Source organism: Aythya fuligula, chromosome 1, assembly GCF_009819795.1.
Source record: "Aythya fuligula isolate bAytFul2 chromosome 1, bAytFul2.pri, whole genome shotgun sequence".
In the NCBI taxonomy this organism is placed as follows: domain Eukaryota; kingdom Metazoa; phylum Chordata; class Aves; order Anseriformes; family Anatidae; genus Aythya; species Aythya fuligula.
In genome coordinates, this window is record NC_045559.1 from 31,600,854 (window position 1) to 31,624,881 (window position 24,028).

The window sequence follows — 24,028 nt, forward strand, 5'->3', positions numbered from 1 at the left end:
CGGAGCTTGCCTCGGTCACCCGCAGCCCGCTCGTGGCTCTGCAGTGGTCCCGCAGTCCCAAAGCCCCGTAGAAGGATGTGTAGCAGAGGGGCCGTCCAGCGGTGGTGTCTGTGGGGTTTTGGATGGACGCCACTGCCAGATGATGGTGGATGAGGGGGTGCTGGGGGGTCACAAGTTCTCCCCGCTCGGTGAGACACCCGTGGTGTTGGAAGCACAGGGGCTCTCCCCAAGGCTGAGATGCGTGCAGCCGGCCGGCAGCGCCTCTCTCGACTCTACCCAAGAAATGACTCGGGGTTAGGAAATGACAGCTTTCCCTTCGTGTCTTGAAGCACATTTGGGTTTCCTGTGCTGGGAGAGTAAGTGTATTATCTACAATTCAATCTGGTCAAAGCCGGCCTTCTGTAGCAAAAGAAACAAAAACGCAGCCCTCACGGGAAGCTGCCTTAGCCCGCGACCCCAGGCTCCAAGTTTATTGCAAGCGAGAGCGTCAGACCCACGTAGCGCCTGGGAAGGCTCAGCGGCAGTTCTCACCCTGCCCCTCTGCCCCGTTTCCTCGCCGTCTGGATGCAGCATCACCAGCGCGCAGTCTAACATCTCCTTTTAAATCTTAACCGAGTCTGAAAATGAGCACCTCCAGACTGCGTCTGCGTGGACGTTGTCGGAGAGAAAGCAAAGACACTTGGTCAGACAGGTGACACCTCATTAGCAGAGGTCTCCGTCACTTCTTCCATCAGACTGAATTCTGATGTCTCCTATAATTTAGGAGAAAACATGAAGGACCAAGCAGAAATGTGGAAAAAAAAATAATCTGGAAGGAATAAGAAGAAAAGGATAGCAAAGATGGTAAAAGGGCTGCTTGCACCCCCCTGCTGCTCTGCTTCTGCTTGTCCTTTGTCCTGTGCTCTTCCATGCCACCTCTTCGAGCATTTCTGTAGCTCTTATCACTAAGATCTAAATATGTTTAGGCTGTGCTTGCAGCACTACATGATTTCCGTCATTTACTCCTTCCCACTTCAAGCTCCAAAGGTATAGGAAATAAGATTGCTTGGCTTTTAAATAACCTTGTCAGAGGTGTTTACAGTCATATATTAGCAGATCTGAATCTGGAATGAAAGAATTTATGGCCAATGCACTCTTTTAAGTTGTATATCTGTTTATCTGATCCTCACTCACAAATGCCTCTAATTAAGCTATAAACCCTTAGTTTCTACTTAACCATATGGGTAGGCTGGGAAGTTTGCTACAGTAATGTAATTTACCCACTCTACAGCCTTGTCTGCAATGCAAATCCAGCATAACTGCTTTAATAGTGTTACAGCCTGCTCTGTTTCTCACTATAGGGACAGAAATAAAGCGTGTCCAAGCTACCAACTGTAGCTGTGATGAAACAGTTCTCTTGGACCTACAGGATATTGTGTTTTTACAGGGGAGAAAACACACTCATAGCCCTACCAACAACAGGGAAGAAATGCAACCCAGAAGTACAAGTACTGAGGAAGGGGATATGATATTCTTAAAGAACTTTTTGCACTTTCTGTGGGGGCTGCTCTGCTCCCCCTGGTTTTGTTGCATTCTTACCTTCTGTACTGTTTGCATTTTTTGCTTGGAGGCACTTTTCTTTGACTTGAAGTCTAGATAATTTGAAGATGGAGTCTACTGCAGTGGGTTGAGGGACGTTATAAGGAAAGCTTCCACAGAAAAGAGGCCCTGGGTTAAAATAGCTATTCGTCTGTCTTAAATTCTTGTTGAATATTTCATAAATATTTATGCAAGAAAAGACATCTAAGTTGACAATAAGCAAGTTTAAAAGTGGCTTGAGTCCCAGTTTTGTTACCTTGACATAGTAGAAACTCTGACTTGCATGGAACTCTGGGCAATACTTATCTAACATATGAAAAATATATCTTAAAATATGTTCCAAATTTAGGATTTTTCTCTAGAAAGTCGTGCTGACTTCAGCTATCATGAATTTCATGTGAAAAATGCAATTTTTAGCCTATGTTGCAGAAGCTTTTCTTAAAAAGTGAAGTGTGAAAAGTTGTTGTGTGATTTTTAAGAGGAAAAAGTATCTGTGTAGATTCACACAGGTACCTCAGAAGGAAATGCTTAGAGCAATCCATAAGACCTTCTTTTCCAGTCTTGCCTCTTCCAGTGACTACATTTAACATTTCTTATTACCCTTAAGGTATCCCATGCTTTCAGATCTGAAAGGACTAGCTGACCCTTGATAGCTGAGAAGTCACACAAAACCCTTTTTGTGTAAATCACATATAGAAAATTACAACTGCAGCTGCGGGTGGGTGAACAAGAATAGCTCCTTAGCTAGGTAGCAGAAATACCATCTAGCACTGATGTAGCTTTGAGGCTTGCAAGAGATGGCTGGACAAGATGGCCTTCAGATTTCCTCTCCAACTCTAATTGTTATGTGATCCTCTGATCTAGAGAGTTTGGATTCAGCCACTACAGATGACACAGGCCAGACTAAACATGTCTAGTTACCAAAGCAGTTAAAGTATGGGGGAATAGGAAATACCCATCCCTCGAGACGGAGAGTTTGAGTGAAGCAGAGTGGGTTTGTACTGGCATTAGGCCACCCCACAGGTGCCTACACGGTGGTTTTACTCTATATGTAGAACAAAACTAGCATCAGATTAGGGGTGAGGCTTTATTTATTTACTTATTTATTTATTTGTCAGATCAGATTGGATTCTTTCATTTTGTTTTAACTTCTTGCAGTGGTTTGAGTGAAGGTCAGCTTCTGGGTTCATTTGGGGACTTTTGGAGAACAATGCTGTAACTGCTGCTCTCTTTCTGCAACACTGTACATTGGATTTTATACTTTCTCTTTATTTCTTCATGTGCCTTTAGGAAGGGAGCCCACAATAGGTACAATGGCCATTTTTCCTATTTTTACTTCTAAGTAGCAGTAGGAATGCCTTGGTCTCCCTGTTTCCATGCAGAGAATATAACTGTCTTGCATGACATGGGACCTGTAAGGCACAGACAATATTTGTGCAGCCCTTTTGTCCAAAAAGCTATATAGAAGCACATCAATTATTAATATTATTGAGAACACCTTGTTCTGTTTCTGCATTGGATGCTTCTGGGCCAGTTTAACTAGAATCAAATCATGTAGTCTGCCTGAAGCAATTAGGCATAAGCTTTCAAATGCTGATTCTTATCAAACCAACTCTTTTCTTTGGCTTATACCTAGCAATATGTTCTTTATCAGCTGTATAGATTTGGCTCAAAAACAGTCTTATGAAGCAGTGCTAATAGTTAGTTTTCAGAATGTCAGTGCTTAAGAGGGTTGCTTTCCCCACTGCCTTATCAGGCACACCACTTTCCTCCTCTGTGTCCTCAGGAGTCCCAACAATCTCCATCAAACGCACTCGAAGTGCTGGGTGGTCTTTGCAGGCTAGTTGGAAACCTTCTCCCCAGCCATTCAAGGCAGGGATAGGCAGAGGAGTGCTAGGACTCCATCTCGTCATCCCGGTTGGATTTCTTTTCCCCCATAAGCCTTGGTATAGCATGGACAGAGGGAAGGAATTTCATCCTGGTGGGGATTCAGGACAAAGCTGGAATGCAGGCCTGCATTTTGGAGACGGGGTGCGTTCTCAGGTTTTCCAGTTCATGTCTTGTTTCAGGCTACGCCATCTCCTTTTTTTTGGCTCATTTTTACAATAGTCCTTCATTTCTGCATAAGAGCTCTCTGCTGGTTTTTTGCTTTTTTTGTTTGCTTTGGCCTTATGCCTTTGCTCCAAAACTTTTTCAACTACATGGTCCTTCATAAGCTCTGTTTAAAAGTCGATTGAATCCTTGCATGGCCTGCTAAAAGAAGTCCCTTATGGGTTTCATTCCCAGGCATCCTCCATAGTTGCTTAACTCTCTCTGTCCTCCCTGCCCAGACTAAAATATCATTCTTATTTGAAGGCTTCATGCTCTGCCTTTGATCACAGACTTTTCTGTCAGTTCTTCTAGCCTAGTTATCTCCTCTGGACTAGGATAAAATGGGCAATTTGACTGAGATGAAAAGAACAACATTTCACTTGCAATACATGTAAGTAATCCCCGTCGTGTTTCTGAGATCCACTGTTGTGCCTTGTTCTCCTTCCCACCGGAGCTGGAGTCAGCCCTGCTAGCTGCTGTGATGTTTGGAGCAGCTCTTGGAAGGCATCCGAACATTTCTGTTCCTGGTCCAACTGTGGATGATTGTACTCTGCCTTTGGAGTGGTCTCAGATGAATCTAATTGTGTTCAAGAGATAATGCCAAAACTCCCTGCATTTCTCTAGTTCCAGATGAAGGCTGAGAAATCTGGTGGCCTTTGAGCATGTTTCCCAGTACTGCTAGGCATTAGACTCCTACCTGCACACTTATGAGGCTACCATGGATTTTTTTTTTCAGCATTTTCCCCAGGAATGTGGCCATTTCATTGCCTGGAGGCGTTTCCGTTTGCACAGGAGATAACAAGAGTGAACAACCTTCTGTTGTCCCCGCTATGAGAGATGAAACAGTTATGAGAGCATATGTCTGATCCCACGTGCACTGAGACGTTTGGTCATGAGCCATTTCATATGACCAACCCATATTTATAAGCACTACATAGAAAAGATTTGATAGAAGGCAACAAGTGTTTTTTATTGTTAAGGACCTGTGATGTTGCCAATAAACTTGATTTACCTAAAATTTCCACTTTGAGAAGCCAGAGTGTCAGAAGTATAATACTCCACACCATTTGTCCTTTTCCTTCTCCATAATGACACTGGTGTAAACCAAAACCTAACTCGATCAGCTTTTGTTTCACTGTGTTACACTTTTAACGTTATTTAAACATAGTCCGTTATTTAACTGTGCAGGAGATCTTAATCTTTTACTTAAATGTAAATTGCAAAGTAAAATCGCTAAACAAATTGATTGAATCCCATTGATTATTCATCAAATAATTGTGGCAAATCATGTAATCAATTATTCATCATCTTCAGAGAAGAATAGATGACATGAAGAATAAGCTGCAATTAAGATAAAATACTATTGGATTCTGTACTGATAATTTCTTTTGAAATTACAATTCTTGCAATTAAATCAAATTGAAATTAAAATGTGAGTATCCTGATTGAGGCACTGAGTAGTGATTGTACAAAAGTGTAATCTGCTAAAGCTTATTCATGTGTGGGGACACAGATGACATTTGCTGCCTGAAATATTTTCTATTTCTCCCCATGCATTACTACTGTCTGAAGCAGGGATGCTGTTACGATTGTAGTTTTTACTCTCCTCCATTCTTATGTGACGAACCCATCAGTGTGTTACAAAGAGTAAAACACATTCCTAAAAACAATTTAAATATTTAATCCCCATGCTAGATTTATCTTGAGCTTAATTGTGTTATTTCATTCTAAGTGTAGAATCCAGAATCTAGATTCAAAATTAGCATGGAAAAAAATTTTCCTAATGTAAGGATTTGGCTTTGCAAATTTTATGGAGTTTTGACTTTATTAATTGATTTATTGCTTCCACGAATAAAGGACCTGACCCGCTAGACATTTTAATCAATGGAAAATCTTTTGTCTTCAGTAATGTAATATACCTAGAACAAGCATCCCTATCAATCAATAAAAATAAAGGCATTAATCTCCATCAAAACCACTTTTAATAAATTAATTTGTCAGTCATTTGGACTCAGGCAAAAGTGAAGCCTGATCCCCAAACTGTGTGAGTACTGTCTTGAAAGGTTTGGTGTTTTTTGACGATTGTGCTAAAAAAATTAAAGGAATAAAATGCTCCTCCATCTGGAGAAGTAAACTGGAAGGTCATTAATGCAAAAGCTGTGTTTCTTTTTCAAATAAACAAAATATTTCAAAAGGATTGATCAAGTAAGGGGATTTTTCAACACCAGGAAGGGAAACTTCTCTAGCCGTAATCACTATTCAAGCTATGTAACTGACTGCATCTATTACTTACGAATAATAGCCTCACATGACATTGTTTTGATGCTGATAGGATGAGTGTGGTAATATGCAGAGTGCAAATATTTAGATAGATTTGAAATTCATGTACTGGGAATATGCATTCAGTTATGATTAGGGCTATGATTTAGGTATGAATTGCCTCATAGTTTCTGAGGTCTTTTTGACTCAACAACATATATTGTAGCAATCAGTTCAGAACTGTTAAAGGCAAAGTTTGCAAATAATATACACACACACGAAGAGAAAATGTATTCCATCACCATTTTTTCCAAAATAACTTTTATTTTGTTTAATCATAAGGGCAAAGAGATTCAGATTTAAATGACATTTTAGCTAGACCTCTAATGTTAGACCAATATGGTAATGTTGTTAGAAGTATTTCTTTTCTGTCTCCTCTCTGCTAGACAAAATACATTTTATTGGGTCTTTACATAAAGTGTCAACAAGTGAATGGTCTTCAATGTTTGTTGAAAGTAAAATTTGAAAATAGTTTTTAAAAAGCAGTCCATCCATGTTTTATATTCATATCTTGTTTTCAGTGTTCGATATTCATTATTCAAATTCCATGTAATTCCATTCCATGTAGCAGACCGCCCTACATTGGTTGTGTTGCCAATTGGGGTAAAAGAGCTGTGCTGCTAGTGTGAGTGCAGACAAATTTAAAATTCTGCTTCCTTTAGCAATTTAAAATGACTTTGAAATGCATTTTCAGAAAACATTTGAGTTGTTAAACTTGGTAGCATGGGAGTTCACAGAAACATAAAACATGCAAGTAAATATATCAAAGGATGTTTTTTAGAGATGGTAAAGAGCCAGAAATCCAACAGAAGGGAAAGGGATAATGAGTGAGCAGCATTTCTGAAAATCAGAAATGTTTGCAAAATTTGAATGCTTGTTCTTTTTTTTCCCCCAGTATTTGCCAGATTCAGATATTAAGTATTTTCACTGAAGATGCAACCCAAACAGCTTGTAATTAAGCACTGATCCATTTTTCAGGTTTATTCTCTTCCCTGCAGTGTCACAACAAAATTTACTCCAGGCCTGACAGCTCCCTTTAGAACCAAGTTTCTCTCTAGGTCTACTGAGAGGGGAGTGTTGCCAAATTTTCGTAGTTTTTCGTTCTCCATCCTGAAAGGCTCGTTGTATATTAATTGCCTCTGTGAAGTGTCAACGATTAAGTAGGCTGAGGTTCTGGATGTAGAAAGGCATCCTTGTTCCTCTGTAGGTGTCATTTTCTCAGGCACTGCCTATCTATCTGTCAAGGTTGACGTGAAAATATGTCAAGTCTTCTGATTTGTCAGCTAAATATGCCTTACATTTCTTTGCATGCATTTTATACAGTTAAACCTGATCTAACAGAAACTCCAGAAAATCTAAATGCTGGAGTCAGTGAAACAGAATTTGGCAAATTCACACTGAATTATTTGGTCATTTTAAACTGTTGGGAAAGGAATTTTCTCAGGACTGACTGACTCCTCAGATTATTTTGAGATTCCCTATAATGCAACATGATTTATTTTGTGCACATTTAATCTCATCAAAGGAAAGAACCTGAGTCAATTCATGCAAAATTGTGTGCAACAATTACAGGACTTAGTAAAATCTTTCTGCACATTTCCTTCATACTTAGAAAACAATATTTTGCTTATGTTAGTTGGGGCCCTTTTAGTTCTTCTCACCGAACTGATCTGAGGAATTTGCTCACCCACAAAGGTGTCTTACAAAGTCCCTATTCTTTCTTCTAGTGGCCAAATTGTATCTTCAAATGTAATCAATGGGGAATTTGTCAGGAGTAGTCAGTACTTGTCAAATCAATGTCAAACCACTGCAATATCTCAATGACCCTTCACTCATGGTTTATCAAATGTATCTAAAACACACACAAAAAAATGAAAACAGATAAAAAGGGGGAAAGAAGGAGGAAGTGGATTTGTTAAGTGAAAGCAATCTTTCCTAATCTATATAGTTTTGAAGTTAAGATTTGGTCAAAGACACTGCAGACATTGCAAACAGTGAAGAGATCACATTCTGGAAAATATGTCTGCTGTTGGTACTTTCTTAAAGGAAACCTCTGCTTAGAAAATCAAAGGGATGCATGCAAATTGACATACGTTTAGGCCCAGATCCACATTGCAGCACCCAGAGAAGGTGGTTTCCATCTTTTGAATGTTGGTCTGGTCACAAGAACACTGCCCCGAGATGTAGCTCCCTTGTTTCTCTTCCATCCATAACTTAAAATCTGTATCTCCTACCTTGCAGAGGAATGACCTAAAAAAACATGCTGGAGAAACAGAGCAAGGGTGCTGGGCAGGAAAGTAACCATTCCTTTGACCAGGGAAGGTGAAAAAGGAAGCAGGATCAAGAAGGAATAAGGAAATACAGGTATGAGACAGCACAACTGGAGACCTGAGGTAATCCGCCTTCCCAGCACTGTTTCTTATTTCACTGGTGACTATTTAATTTGTGCTGTGTGAGCATCCTGAAGCACGAGGATCAAGGCCTTTCCCTTTGCTGAGGGCTGCCCTGTCCCTGGGCAGCACAGTCACTCAGTACCTTGTGCTGGCTCTTCCAAACCTCGTGCGTCTCACTCCTTTCTGAGAGGTGGTACAGCCTTGGCTGCTGCAATGAAGAGCTTTGCTCTCCCTTATTCCCCTGTTCTTACTCAGTGAAATTATTTTATCCTAGGTCTGTCATTTAGCCAAGCACTTTAAACTAGAAGCTATTAAATAAATAATAGATAATCACTGTGGGATACCTTAAAAAAAAATTAAGAGTGAGCTGCTGAGAGCCATAGGGATAACTTAAGTGATTAAATCCAGATGATTTTTCAGGTTGTCATTCATGAAATTGCTTAGGCATGTACCTGACAGCTGATTAGAGGAGGAGCGGGCTCTCATTTTTACCTCATTTTGTGACATTTTGTTAGGTCCCCCCCACCGACATACCACCCACATCCTACCTCTGCTGTTGTGTGTGTCATTGTCAGGAGCTACCTGCAGGGACTCAGGCACTTGTTTAACAGACCCCATTCCACACAAAAATTAGGATAGCTATGCTGTGTCCATAACTGTTTTTTTCAACCCCTCATGAGGGAACAGCAAAAATTATGAGCTCTCTGAATTCTGATTTACTGTTCACAGAAATTGAATGGAAGAGAAATGTGCACTTTTTTTTTTTTTTTTTTTTTTCTTAATTCTGAGAGGACTACTTACAGAATGTAAGGTTAAGCCCATTCATCTAGTTCTGGAGGAGTGGAAATAGGGATTTAGCTTGCTTCATTTGTGCTGAGCTTTGCTGGCATAGTCCTCTGTGAGATTGCCTTAGGGTGCACAGAGTTATTGCTGTGCTCCTATCACATGAAAAAAAAACAAATGATATACAGGGTGCAAGGCAATATATAAGAGACCATGTCTAAAATGTATATAAAGTATTGGGTATGTTTGCTCCTTTAGTTTGGATCTGGCAATCCTGGAATAACCAGTTTCTTTCTCCTTGATCCAAGGTAAAAATCAAAGGGACACACTGCCCTCAGATACTCCCCCATGGCTCCTGCTGAGGTCAACGAGAGCTGTCTGTGCTACAGTGAAGGCAGAATTTTGCCTGGAGAGCAGTAGCGTAGGAACTGTGCTTCTTTGTTCACTGCTACAGATTTGCTGGCCTTGCTTTCCTGAACGTCTTGAATTTTGTTCAAATGGAAAAGGCTGACCTTTTGGGTGGATCACCGTCAGCATGCAAAGTGACCCTTCATCAATGCAGCAGATAGGTGTGGTGGAAGGTGAGCAGAAGAGGGTGTACTATTCGAGGAGGAAGAGATGAAACAGTTCAGATAGAACTTGAAACAACTGACAAAATCAATCCCATTCTGAAATATTCTTGGGACCTTAAAGATCATCTAGCTCTGACACCTCTGGCATGGGCAGGGACACCTCCCACCAGACCAGGTTGCCCAAAGCCCCATCCAGCCTGGTCTTCAACACTTCCAGGGATGGGGCATCCACAATTTCTCCAGGAAACCTCTTCCTGTGCCTCACCACCCCTTGAGTGAAGAATTCCTTCCTTATGTCTAATTTAAATCTACCCACTTTTAGTTTAAAGCCATTACCCCTTGTCCTGTCACTCCACCCCCTGACAAAGAGTCCTTTCCCAGCTTTTCTGTAGCCCCCTTTAGGTGTTGGAAAGCAGCTGTTGGATTCCTGGTTATACACTAGCATGGTGGAGAGCTCTGCTCTCTGGGGCTCTGCTCCTGAATGCCTGAGATGCGTGCGGGTCTTCATGCTTCTCGTGCAAGGTCCTAGTCATCAAAAAGTCCTTTAATTGGACCTCCAGAGGTGAAAAGATGTAAATAACATAGGTACAATTTCTTTGACAACTACAGCAATAAGGAAGGATGTAAGGATGTTAATGCCATCCCTAGGGCCATGACTGAAGAAAACACATAAAGATTGACCTCCAAGATAAAACAATAACTAGAGCCTACTGAGATCGTTGCAATATCCCCTGTTTTTTTTTTTTTTTTTTTTTTTTTTTCCTATTTTTGCTCTAGTCATCAGTAGTGAACTACTTAACTGTTACTCTTATTTCACAGGCAACCTCTCTCTCCATTTTCTCTACCTGTAAGTTTAGGCAGCCATCTCTAGATTGCTGTACTGCATATTTCAGCCTAGTTTCACATAGGATTTCCTCATTCTTTGCTTTGAATGTCACGAGGACCTCCACTGCCTGAATACTTTTCATAATTTCCCAGATACCAAAGGATAGGGCAGACCATTGTGATTAGACAGTCTATGTGTGAGATCATACAGACAACAGACTTCCTTGAAATCAGTTAACACTTGAACTTGACCCTATCTTTTGAGAAAAAGCAGTTGAACCTGGAAGTCAACCCATGCCGCAGAATATACTGGGTGATTCATTCCATTGGCTGTTTGAAACGCTGGGTTTCATCATGATAAAAACTGTCGTATTGCTAACCTAAAATGATTTAGTTTAATCTTGTAGCCATTGGACTTGTTTTACCATCTAGGCTGGTGAGTCCTCCTTTGGTTACTGATGCAAGAGTTTGTTGGCTGGTCAAACTACCCCTTCATTTTCTCTTTATTTAACTAAATAGGTTTGAGGTCCTTGTGTATTGACTTAGTCTTGTGGCTCTTCTCTGACTCCTTCAGCCTCTCAATATCTTCTTTGAGTTGGAGTTGCCATGGCTGGACACAGCCAGAGGTAGTCTGTGCCTGTGCCAAATATGCTGGTAACAGGGGGAGTGGAATTAAGAAGGATAAAGGAAGATGGAGCTGCAACCATCTGAAAAGAGACGTACTGTTGTAAATCTTCTGGGCTTTGTTTTCTCCTCGTGTCTTTTCACTGTTTGTTTGTTTGTTTGCTTGTTTCTGACTTACATTACTTGCAAATAGGTTTCCCTTTCCTGCATGTGTAATTTATGCTTCTATAGCTGCTTTTCATGCCCTTCTAAGCTATATTGGCTATTCAACCAATTTTCTTTCATGACTGTGGGCCTTTGGGAGAATCCAAGAAAATTTTCTTTAAAAGTTTTCTTATCATTCCTGCTTTTGCACTTTAAAACTTCTTTTCCTCGATGCATTTGGCTTGATGTCTGCAGCTTAGTTTTTAGAAAACTTTTAAAGCACAAACTTCAAATGTTATTGACTTAGACTCTTGAAAATACTTTTTCATGTAAAAAACTGCAGTTGTTATATATATATTTTTTTTTTACATCGGAACTGTCAGTGATGTTTAGTCTGTGATCAATTCTTTTTTATCTGTGAAAATTGCTTTAATATCTAATTTCGTTATATGGGAATTGATCACTTTTTGAGTCGGAAAATATATATATTTTTTTTGTTTTGTTTTGTTCCAGTATTGATAGCTCAGGCAATGTAAATGTATGCCATTCAGCTTTAACCCCCCTGGAACAACGCGGTGTTTTTCTTGACATAATACAGGTTATTACAGATAAGGTTATTGTGTTACCTGAGTGTTTTTGTTGCAGCAGGCCATTTCAGGCACATTACCTCTTCATTGTCTCATAAACGATAAAGATGCTTTGCATCTGAGTAATCTGTCATACAACAACACTCCTTCCCACCTATGCCATCTTCATTCTTTACCCAATAGGCTGGAAGTAATTTTAAAAAACACGGTCATGTGGAAGTATTCATTGTGCTTTATAGCGTTGACTATGTAGAGTGTATACTCACAAATTGGTGACTCCTCCTTAGCTGTGTAATGCTGTAACATCAGAGAGCCAGCAGATTAGCATTAAACAACTGTAGAGGAGCTGAGTGTGTTGCATGATGTGAAAGGCAACTGTCTCGTGTTAACTTCAAACCTAAAGCTCACTTTCACCTCAAAAGTGAATTTCTCTGAGGTACATGATCTTTTGCACACACCTCTGGGTTTGTCCTAACCCACAACATTCATGTCATGCTGTGCACTTTTCATCCAAGGAATTTGATCCACATTCTATGCCTATATGCAGGGGTGAAAAATACATTGCTTTCATTTATTACCTCGTTTTCTCAGTGGTGCTGGTAACTCCAGCAGCCAGTTATAACTGATCAGTAAAACCACAGCTTCTAAGAACTTCAATAATCTGTCCCAGAAACTGAGGCCAAATTTCAAGCCTGCCTCTCATGTGACTTGTTAGCTGGTTTTACCACTTGAGTATTGAGCTGTGAGCGCAACAGATATCTCTGCAGTTTGGTCACTAAAAGTAATGAGAAACAGTGATAAAGGAGATGCTTTGTGGAAGGGAGTGCCAGGGAATTTCTAGTCGAAGAGATAAAAGAAGTGGCTGGGAAGCAGCTTTAGACACAACATACTGACCGCTGGGGCACTCGAATAAGCCAGCCTGGCAGTAGCTGCTCAGGAGGGTTGGGAAGGAATACTGTGACCACATCTTAAGGCTGCTAGGTAGTAAGAGCCACCAGGAATCCAACAGGGCTCAAGGGGTGGCCCTGAGGACTCCTTGCCTGTCACACAGGAGCTGGAGACATTTTCTGCAGTCACGAGGGAGAGGGAGAACCCCATATTAATCCCACAGGAGGGAAAATGCAGAGGGAAGTAGGAAAAAAAAACAGCAGTTCAAAATGACTTTGGGCTTTGCTGCTCCCTCAGTACTGTTATCATCATACACCATGGAGGGGGTGGAAGAAGGCATCTGCCAGAGCCTCTGTCCCTCTTTCTGATCCCTCCATGGATCAACCCCATCAGCCGCGGAGCCACCGACACTGAAGACTGAAGAGGGGTGATGCTGGGTCAGGAAACAGATGTGAGGCCAGGGGCTGAGCTGATTCCATGGCCAGAGAGCCTGTGTTAGCTTTCAGACTCAAGGCTGAGATGCTTTCAAAGTTTCGGTGTAGATGTGGGGATGAAGTGACATGACACAGAGGGAGACAGATTGCCCAGACATTGCTGCTATGAGATGACCACAGGTGGGGCTCCTGAGCAGAGGCCTTGCAAAGACCTTCCCAAAGTGTTTCTCAATGTTCTCAATATTTTGTATCTGGCAGCACTGTAAATAACATGCGAGTACCTGGCAAGGGAAGATATGATATAAAAATACCATCTAAACTATCTAAAGAAAAATGGACAAGCCAGAAAAAGAAAGCACCTAAGGATTTGGGAGCTCATCACATCCTGGCCTGGGGTAGGAGTCATGGCTTTTAAGTGCTTGAGGTTGACAGGAGTAGGCAAATATTGATTCAAAGCTCCAGTGTGTAATGTGACAGGCAAATGCTCCTTTGAGATCCCCAATGTACGTCCTGGGGAAAAGATCACACATTTTTGGTGAGTAAATGAGAACATCCACTAATTGTGCTTTCCTTCAAGTTCCTCTTGGAAGTTTTTTTTTTTTGTTTTGTTTTCCCCAGCTCTTTTCCATAGGCAGACCAGGCATTTTAAATTCTGTGCACAATCATAATGCAGCTGTAGTTCTTGGATATATCACTGAACAGGCTTTTTTTTTTTTTTTTTTCCTAGTATTTGAGTTAGACTGGAAACATTATTTTTTTACATAAAAAAAAAATAAAAATCCTTGCATACAAGATGTAGCATACACAGTCTTTGAAATCACAAGGTTTGGGAAAGGAAGCTTAGTTGGAAGACATTCAGCCACTAAAATGAGAAATAGTGTCTGCAATAAATTTTATTCTCATTTTTCTTCAATTTCTCCCTCTTTCCCAACATGCAGCTTTGATAAGAAGAGATAGGACATATAATTACCCATTTTCTCTCCCTCCTCTTACATTTATACTTATAAAGGCAGTACATTTTGGAAAGCCTGCAATGTGGGAAAATAATAAAACATTATATCTGTTTAGCCAAAAGAGAAGATATTAAAAATCTCTGAATGCTCAGATGAATTCTCAGCCTGATCTAAAACAGAACAGAGGGGGAAAAAAAATCACCAGAGTTTCATAAATTCTAGGTACAGCTTTGACAGAAAATGTAGTGTAAGGGCCAGATCATGTGCTTTGCATCACAGAGTCAGCAAATTCTGGCCATAGCATGGGCATATCTGTTTCTAGAGAGAAAGGGGTGTGTCTGGGTTACTCTTTTGGGGAACTGGTCCCTTGCCTGCTGTTTTGATTTCCCGTGGCTTAAATAAGCCTGATAGAACATTTTTGCAATTAAAAATCACGCTGTTAAGACAAGGAGCATTCCCCTTCTGGTTTCTGACCAGCTCTAGCTGTTGCTAGCTGATGCGAGCAAGGCTCAGCTTGCTAGGTGTGTGGTCCGCAAATGCAGCCAAGGACCTGGCCTGGCGCGTCTGATTTAGCTGCGAGTTACACCAGCGTACACAGAGCAGGACCAAACCTGCGAACAGAGCTGCAGGAAAGCAGGATCGTACTGCTCCGTGCCAGGGCTTTAAATAGCAGCCGGCTGGAGGGCTGCAGAGAAATATCTGCCTCCAACTGCTTGTCCCCACCTGCGATGTGACCACGAGTAGATTTAGGTCCTGCTCCCCCGGTGTGCCACACAGCTCTGTCTTGGCAGCTAGGAGACTGTCCTCTGCTAAAAGGAGTCATTTCCTCTCTGTTTTGGCTCCTGGGGCTCTTAAGAGTTAATGTCCTGGAATCAGATCAGTTCAAAAAGAACTTGATTGATGAGGGACTTGCACCTATATGACCCAAAACCAAAGCAGGATTCGGTCTGTGGCTGAATGCTACATACATTATGGAAGATTTTTGGTTCTCAGATTTGGTCTGGCTCAGTGCTACTCGGCTGGTACACAGCACTCCCAAAGCACAGTAGTGTATGGGCAAGTTTATGGTCCCAAGTAACCCGAAAATAAGACCTATATTTTGCAGTAAAATAGCGACATGAAATTGCCTTTTTTTTTAATATAGGCTCCAGTTCTTTCGTATTTACTGTCTGAGTAAGATATATGATACTAGTAGATGCAAAGTATAAAACCTAACGGATTCATACCAGCTAAAAAGTATGTATAAAAAGGCTGTACAGAATGCCCATTGAGTACAATGGAAAATCCTCACAATAAATCAATTCCCAGATTTTTCCTTACTGCTGTTAAGAAAAAGTTGTTTAAAAGACCAAACTCCCCAAAACCCAGTTGGGAAAAAGCCTATTAAACTTGGGTGGAGAGACCTGAAATCAATCTCCTCAATTAATCCTCTGTTTGGACTCCTTTTAAAGCTTTAGCACATGTTATTTTTCTTTAAAGGGGGATTTAGTACTTGGGCAAATGTTCCCACATATCAGCAAATATAAAGTCTCTTCTTTACTTTTTCCATGGACTTTTCTGATTAATGAAGAAAAATATTTGTATTTTGAATAAAGGTCTATTACTTCCTGATAATTTTCATGCTTGAACCTGATCTCTGGTAAACTAATATAAATCAGGAGCAACTTGGTTGAAACCAGTGAAATGTGATTAGTACAGGAGCAAAGCTCTACCCATAATAGTCTCACAATAGGTATGTCTCATCTCTTACATTTCTGCAAAAGTACGCAAGCATTAATCAAGTATAATTAAGAGCAGGATTTAGCCCAAAATCTTGCACATAAGATGACGCGTGTTGTCGTGGAAGCAGGCTGATGTCACAGACACAGAAATTTTTACTTTCTTCCTGCAGCAATTAGCACATATGTGGTGTGATTATTGACTAAACCTTACAGTCAGTGACGTCAGCACAGAGAATACAGAACAGCACTGAGCAAGTGAATTGCAGTTTACAGTACGGGCTCTTTCTGCACCTTTGCTCTGATATGAAACTCTTTCTTCAAGAAAAGTAACTTGAAAGACAAAGCTGCAGCAAAGAAAATACATCAGCTTTTGCAAAGGTTTCATGTGTTTTCTTGCTATTTAAATGTAATGTTTATCTAATAAGTAGTATTTCAGTGTTAAACAGTAACTCTCTGTCTGTGGTCCCAGTTTGAAAGTCAGAGTGTCCTTCAGGATTTGCTATGATGTCTTTGAAAGCAGTTTTCCTCTAATGAAAAGACATACTATGTCACTGGAGCAGGGTCCTGGGGAAGGCTGCCTGCCACTTTGTGCCTCTGGGTAATCTGGCCTCAAACACAACCCTGTGTCAATCTTTCTCACTTGCTTGCTTTCTTCCTGTTCTGCTGTAAACTAAGCAGTACCTTGGAAAGAAAGTTTATCAGGACAATACCACAGCCCAAAGTCAAGCCATTAGTCACTGTCTGAATAGGGTTTAAAGGAATAAGTGTTTTGACTTTTTTATTTTATTTTTTCTGTGGAGAAAAAAATACAAGTGATGTTTTCAGACTTTTAGGTCTTGCCCACAGAAGTATAGAGCAATATTCATTTCTTTACTTTACTAGGGCTGCTTACTTGCTTAAAATTGTATGTGCTGAAGAATGTTGTCGAATTGATGCCTTACATGGTACCAACCCCCACCCCTCAGAAAACAACCCTAAAGTAAAATTAAATTAGTATTCTGCAACTGTGAAGTTTGAAAACAATCTTCTCTTCTAATTCTTAAACAGACGAAATTAAATTCATACTTTCCAGTACAGTTAATCCTGAGCTGTTTGACATATTTGAACATTAGCCATTTGCACAGGGGTATAAACTGAGTGTGGCTTTCAGAAATGCACTATTCCTGTAGTCTGCTGATCCAAATTGACTGTCAAAAGTTATCTGAAGAATTTCAGCAGCTGACCTGTTTTATCATGGCCACCAGCTGCTAAAAGCTGTAGATGGTGATGAGAGCTTAGGTGAGAGCAAAGAATAGAGAGAAAAGTTAAAAGACATGAAGACAGAGGAGCTCGGTGAGCTCTGCAAGTCTTTGGCCCTCATTTCTGACTCACTGAGGAGAAATTGTGGCTGAGTGATACCCACTGAGTTGGTCCCCTAGGGCCAAGAAGAGGGAAATGATAAGCTATGATATGTATTTCAAGCTAATAAAATAAAAGGCTATACGATTCATGCCTTGTGTTAAACTGTTTGCAATCCAGAAACGATAAGGATAAAGCTGATTAAACTGTGGTGACTCAGATTGGGATTTGTCTCATAGGACTTTAGAATAGCTCATCAAAAACCCCTTCATAAGTAGTGGAGAGAAATAAAAATTAGAGTAAAGTTTATCTGCCCTTCATTTACAAAGATGCCTATTTCTTTCTCATAACTGAAAAGGGGACATTGATAACTAACCAAGATGCAATCAGATATGTTTGATTAGGGGCAGCCTGGTTTCTTTGTTTCTAACCATGGATTAGGCAAGAGAGAGAATAAGGGAATTAACTTTTCTAGATTCCTCAGCAGATTTTGATTTAAGGTTCTGAGGTCCCTGTAGTTTGCAAGACTTGTATGAAAGGTCACCTCCAATGCTCACAACATTATTTTATTATGAGAAAAAGATAATCACTTAGGGCAACAAAAGAATACAAAATAAAGACAGCTGTTCCCCTCTTCCACTATTTCACTCCTTTCTAAAGCTGCATTTTTTACTGTTTCAAACAGAACATAAAGGAGCATGAGAATGAGTTAAGAAAAAGAAAAAGCACTTTGCTGAGCACAGCAAATATGTGGATGAACGTTAACATATATTTTCTGTCCCTATGGTTCCTCCTATTCCTTCTTGTCCACACCAAACAAGCGGAATGCAATTAGCTTATTGTGGCAATCCTGAAATAAGTCTCCTGGTTTATATGATTGCAGCACTGCTCTTTTGTGTCATAACATTCCTGTAGAGATGTGGACAAAATGAGTAAACTTTTAGTGGCAGCAGTGACAGTATACTTGCCTCTATTACATCAAATGAAAATGTCCTACAGATAAGAGTGGAACAAACTTTGTTGTTATTTTCATGTGAGGCAGAGGAGGGGACAGAGCATGGGAATGGAAGGGAGGAATTCCTGGGCTCTGAACTCTGCTTGGAGGCTGAGTCTGCGGCCTCCGGCTAGTCTGGCCTCTCCGTGCTGCAGCGACTGACACCCCATAAATACACAAATAATAGATAGGAACAGCTTAGGTCTGGATTTTATCCTAGCCTCAGAAGGCATGAACCCAGGAGCTGCAGACAGCAGTCTTCTGACAATCTGCCTTAATGCCCATGAGCCCCAGTACCGAATGCTCCTAAAACCCCTGTGAAGCAAGGCCTACAACTGGTACACCAGCTCCTCTGCCTACCTTTCATCATCAGTAAAACAGAGGCAACAGAAATATTTTCCTTTACCTGTGCTCATTTGCAAGACTATCAAGATTGAAATCAATGACAGAATAAATAATATGATGCTATCTTTCCAAAAGTTCTCTGAAATTGGAAGTGCTGGTGCTATGGACCAAAAAACCATCACATGCTGTATCGTGAACACTTTCCACTGGTGGGCAGATGCTCACAGAAGTAATTATACTGAAGTCAAAGGTACACACAGTTTATGTCTGTTTTGAGGACGGGGGTCACAGTGCATCCTATATTACTACTGATATTACTGCAACATTATTGATGCAAGATGTCAAGTCAGTCCCAAAGAACTGTGAGATTTTGGAAAAAATAATGAAATATTTCTTGGCAGATAAAATCCTGAAAGAAACAAAGGACCAATGTAGAAGCAAAGCAGTTGGTTAAAATATCTCATGAAGCACTGCAAGAGGTTTTGCTGTAATTATACAGCGGGTTTAGTAATACACAAACTCTGAGGTTTGGTTAGAATTAATTGATGTAGAGTGTTGGTGTGGATTTCTCACTCCCTCTCTTGCTGCTATTTGTAATTCAGAAGAATGAAAGGAGCCTGATTACTAATTGGGAAGAGTTCAACAGGTTACCTTGTCTGAGAGAGCCGTGATTCCACAAACTCTTTGTGGACAAATCCTCTCAGCCTTGTTCAGACAAAACTCCCAACACGACTCAGCATTAACATGCTTCAGGACTAGGTCTTGCCTTTGCTACCTGCCCCTGACTTTGGGGTCACTTGAGGCTGCCTTTGGCCCCAAGTGAGTGAATGACTGTGTTTCTTTGAAGCCACAGTACTAAAGGAGAAGTACAATACAATGCATGTAGTATAAAAACACCCAATCCTCACAAAAAGAGCTTACTGTAAGCTGCAAAGAGACTTAGAGTACCCTGATCCACACAATGCTGGTGCTGGGAGGCCTGACTCTGCTACATTACCTCTCGAGCCCAGGGGAGAACCCCAAAAGACCTAACTGCCTCCTGCCACCAGCACGTCCCCTGGTACATGAGGGAAGCAGTTGGGAAGGCACCTCTAGGTTTTTCTGTGCCAGTCCAGGTGGCACAGGACAGTGTCTGCATGCTCTGGATAGGCCTCTCCCCGTCCCACAGGGATGTTGTCTTCTCTTCGTCCATGCTGCACACGTCCTGGTTAATCAACTCACTCCCTTACTCCACAGGAAACAAACAAACAACAACGAGACAACAACAAATAAAGCAACAAATAAAATGGTTCCCTCCAAACTCCCTTCAAACATGCATCTGTATCTATATCTGTTTTGAAAGAGCTCCATCAGGGATCAAGTCCTGCTGGTGTTTCCAGATGTGTCCCCACATTGCTTATTGCTAGTACAAATCTGCCCTTAATCTAAGTACTGTATTAGAAGGTCACTGTGGTTCCTTTTTCTCATACAGCAACATAAAACAATCACACTGCAGACTTAGGTCCACCCCAGGCTGTTTTTGAGGACTGCTTGTAGCCAAACAGACCTCTGGGGCTTACAAATGTAAGCACTTTTCTTCTCTAAGAAGCACAGGCCAGAGACTGAGAAGCTCTGATCCCTTGGGAAGAGAAGGCAGGACATTTGTTTGCTGAAAGGAGAGCTGCTGGTTTGCTATGTTTGATTTGCAGTCCCCTGCTGAGGCAATAAATATTCAGAGTCACTGGCGTCATTATGTGCCAGTACTTGAATTCTTCACTGTACCAGTAGCCATGCGATGTATCTGAAAATGTTACCAAAAATAAGCTTTGCTTCCAGCCAGAACAAGAATAAATGGTAGAAAGAATCAAAGTCTGATATCCTGCTCCTAAGTTTTCCAGAAACAGCTGAAGAAAAATATGGTGGCAAAATAAATGCCTGCTCTGGGTGTGAGCAGCTGGTGAATCTGAGCAGAGACAACGCTGCTGCTCAGTGGTGTGCAGTGCTGGTCCTGCTTCCTCCATGCCCAGGCAGAAGGGCTTTCTGGTGCTTGTGCACCTCTGACTGAGCAGTGCTGTGACTGCTTCTTGAGGTGTCAGGAGAAGTTGATGAGACTCTGTGGAACAGTGACCATTACTCAGTGAAGTTCATCCTGTGTAGCTCAAAAAATGTATGGGTGGTAATCACCTATGTCTTGTCCAAGACAAGCTGGAACAGAGGTTGGAGTCTAAGATATGCTGCTCTAAAAGCCTACCAAATCCTATCAGCAGTATGCTTATTCTGTAGCTGTGGCTTCATGTAGTTAGAGGGGACAGGGCTGGCCATACAAATTAGTTTTATAGGAGATGAAGGAAGGCTGGCCACTATAAAGAGCATGTGCACCTGGGAAATCCATATTTCTTGTGATTCATCTTCAAGTATGAATGTTGCCAGCTAGGGAGAAAACTTTGAATTTATACATGCTCCTCACATGTAGTTCTACTGTATGTGGGAATGGTAGGGGCTGTTGTAAGGTTCATGTCATACCTGCTGCAGTGCCCCGAAAGTTCACTTGTGTCTAGTGTTGGAGTATTGTTCCCCTTCTGTGCTATGTATAGAGGAACTCCTAAACTTAGTATAAAGAGAGAAATGCAGTTATAGCACACAAGACTAGCATTAGAAGATTATTCTAGAGGTTTTCACTCACTGAAAATTTCAAAAAACAAAAACAAAACCCAAAAACTTGAGCCCTTGAGACAAACACTTTGATATAGCTTGGAAAATAACAGAAAAGCTGCTCTGAGTGCTGGGCAATCCACCAAGAGTTCATAAGTTAGTAAGACACAAGAAAGCAATACTGTAAGCAGTATTTCAGTTTTAGGCCTTAAATTAAGCATACATCTTTCTTCAGAAAGAGGAACGTATGCTTGGGATTTAAAGAAAATATGAAGAAGGTTATGGGAATGGGGCATAATAAGAAAAACTTCCTTGTTATGCCTTGTCCTCCTCCACATACTAACACCACCACCTCCACCACCATCAGTGAAAAACAAGATGCTGATTTCATGTCCGTGGAAGACATCTGGTCTGGGATTCTGATCTTATATTTGGTCTAGTGAATAAAATGAACCGTGGCCTCTGAGGGTGTTGGGTTACTGGCCCTCAGCACTCTGAGGGCAAACAACACTTCACAGGTCAAGCCATAACATTTTTGTCCCCTCGAAACAGGTTCTTTCCCCCTGTATTGCCAATTTTGAGCATTTTTTTTATCAGGTCTCTCATCAAGGTGTGGTTTGAAGGGTGCGAGCTGTGATGGGCAGAGCTCACAAGGAGCTTGCTAACAGTTATACAGAATGGACAACCACGTGCAGGCATTTCAGCCTGTCCCTGTTTAGGTTACTAGCCTATATCAGTAAAAGTGGGTCCTGCAGTCACATCTGGTAAATTTGTTGGTAATGGAAAGCCTGTACATGATATCCTCAAAAGGGTTTCCTGAGGAAGAAGGGAGTTCATCAACTCTATCTGTTTTATTTTGTTTATTTTATGAGTTTGGATGGCTCCATTATTGTACTGCTGAAGTCACTCACATTGTTTAGCGTGGAAAGCTTCATATCACTCTCTGTAATAGGGGAAATTATTATATGAACAGGGAGTCAGATCCAGAGCGGGAATTTGTAGTTATATCTTCAAAGAACTATATTTGCAGTGTCCTTCTTTGAAATTAGATCGCTTTTCCTCTACATTGTTTCATTCTTTGTAGTTCTTATAGAAAAGATAAGAATCTATTAGTTCCATGGAAATCTCAACAACATTTCTAAGCATGGGTTGAGCATGCTTCAATAAATCCCTGGTAATTTAATCACTGTCTCAGCCAGATGAGCTTGTTCTATATTTTTAACTACTTTTACAAGACTGTGTTTGGGATGAATTATTTTTAATCAAATTGCTGCTAGATAAGTAAATGTTACAGAAATATTGTTAACAATGACTTTTGAGCATTCTTCTGAATATCAGTATGCGATCACACCAAAATGTGGAAATAAAAGGGATGGTACTGGCACTGCACTAAGCGTTGTGTGCACAAGGTAACGTTAGGATTGAAAGTGTGTCTAGGTCCAGCTTCAAAACAGCTCAATATTTTCTAGAGATCCACTGGTTCTTCTAGAAAAATCAAGAGTTATGAACAAATTGGTCTGTTCTAGAAAATGTGTATGAATATACATGTTGTGGGATGCTGTTTAAAAGTACATGTCTTTCTTGGAAGATGGCAGCGAACAATCCCTATCTGTGTAAATCATTTTTAGATCTACATAGCCAGTTTTGGGGTAGAACACTACTACAGTCTTGTAAGCTATTTTATTATTTTTTAATTAATTTATCATCTCAGCTCCTTAATCAAATGCTATTTCCAGCCAGGAAACAGGATAGGGGATGGTGGTGGTTCACATTTATTTGACAGAGCTAGCTTTTGTGGCTTCCTGGATGAAAAATTAGTCTGACTTTTGCAGTGCTCTGGCGACTGTAGTGATCCAAATATAGTTTCCTGAATTCACAGCACCTTGTTTTCCTTAAAGCTCTTTTTTTGTTTGAATCTTTGAAGACATCTGTACATAATCTTTCCTACAGGTGTTCAGCTGTGGTCTCAGCTGTAGAGAGACCAAAGGAGGATTTGTGTTGAGCTGATCTACATCTTAACCATTCCCAGTATGCTGAAGAACATCTTTAAAAAGTTCACTGACCGACATCTACACTGGATATTTGAACTAACGTAAATGAGCTTTGAAAGGTATAAGCAATTCTTTAAGATTTCACCATTCAGGATTTTATGCTGCATTTTATACTACTAGGGACATTGCTATTATGAAAACTAAAAATTATGCATGTTATGCAGCCACCCAGAAGTGGTGTGATGCACAAGGGCATGATGCGCACACATCTGCTTCTGTTTGATATTGGTCACCATTTTGTCTTGCATCCCAGCCTTGTGACATGTATGGATATTCCCAGACTATGGCAGAACTGCCTCCTTTAATCTTGATGTCTGAATCTGACAAAGCTCAGAAAGCCTTCTGAATGATATTGCATCAGGTATCTTTGAGATTTTTTCCTCACTGTGTTTCAATATTATTTGTGTAGCTCAGTATCTTGATTATGGAAGCAAGTAGAAGCTCAGTCTCCATGTCTGTCTGCAGCCCCAAAAACTAAGTTACACCGAGAAGGTTCTATAGGGAATTTGTGATGAAAGTTTATGATTCACTTTATGATTTTTTACATCAGTAAGTCCTGGTTATCAAAGAATTTAAATGAGATTTTATTACTTTTCAAGGTAGGAATGCTATTCTTACTTGTCATAACGCTTGGTTTAAACCCTTCAGAGTTGAAATGCATCCAACTGTTACTTCAGGTAATATGAGCTATTTTAGTTAAATGGTTTGTTATCAAATGTTTTCCCATATCTGAATCCAGTAAAGTAATTGTTTGTAA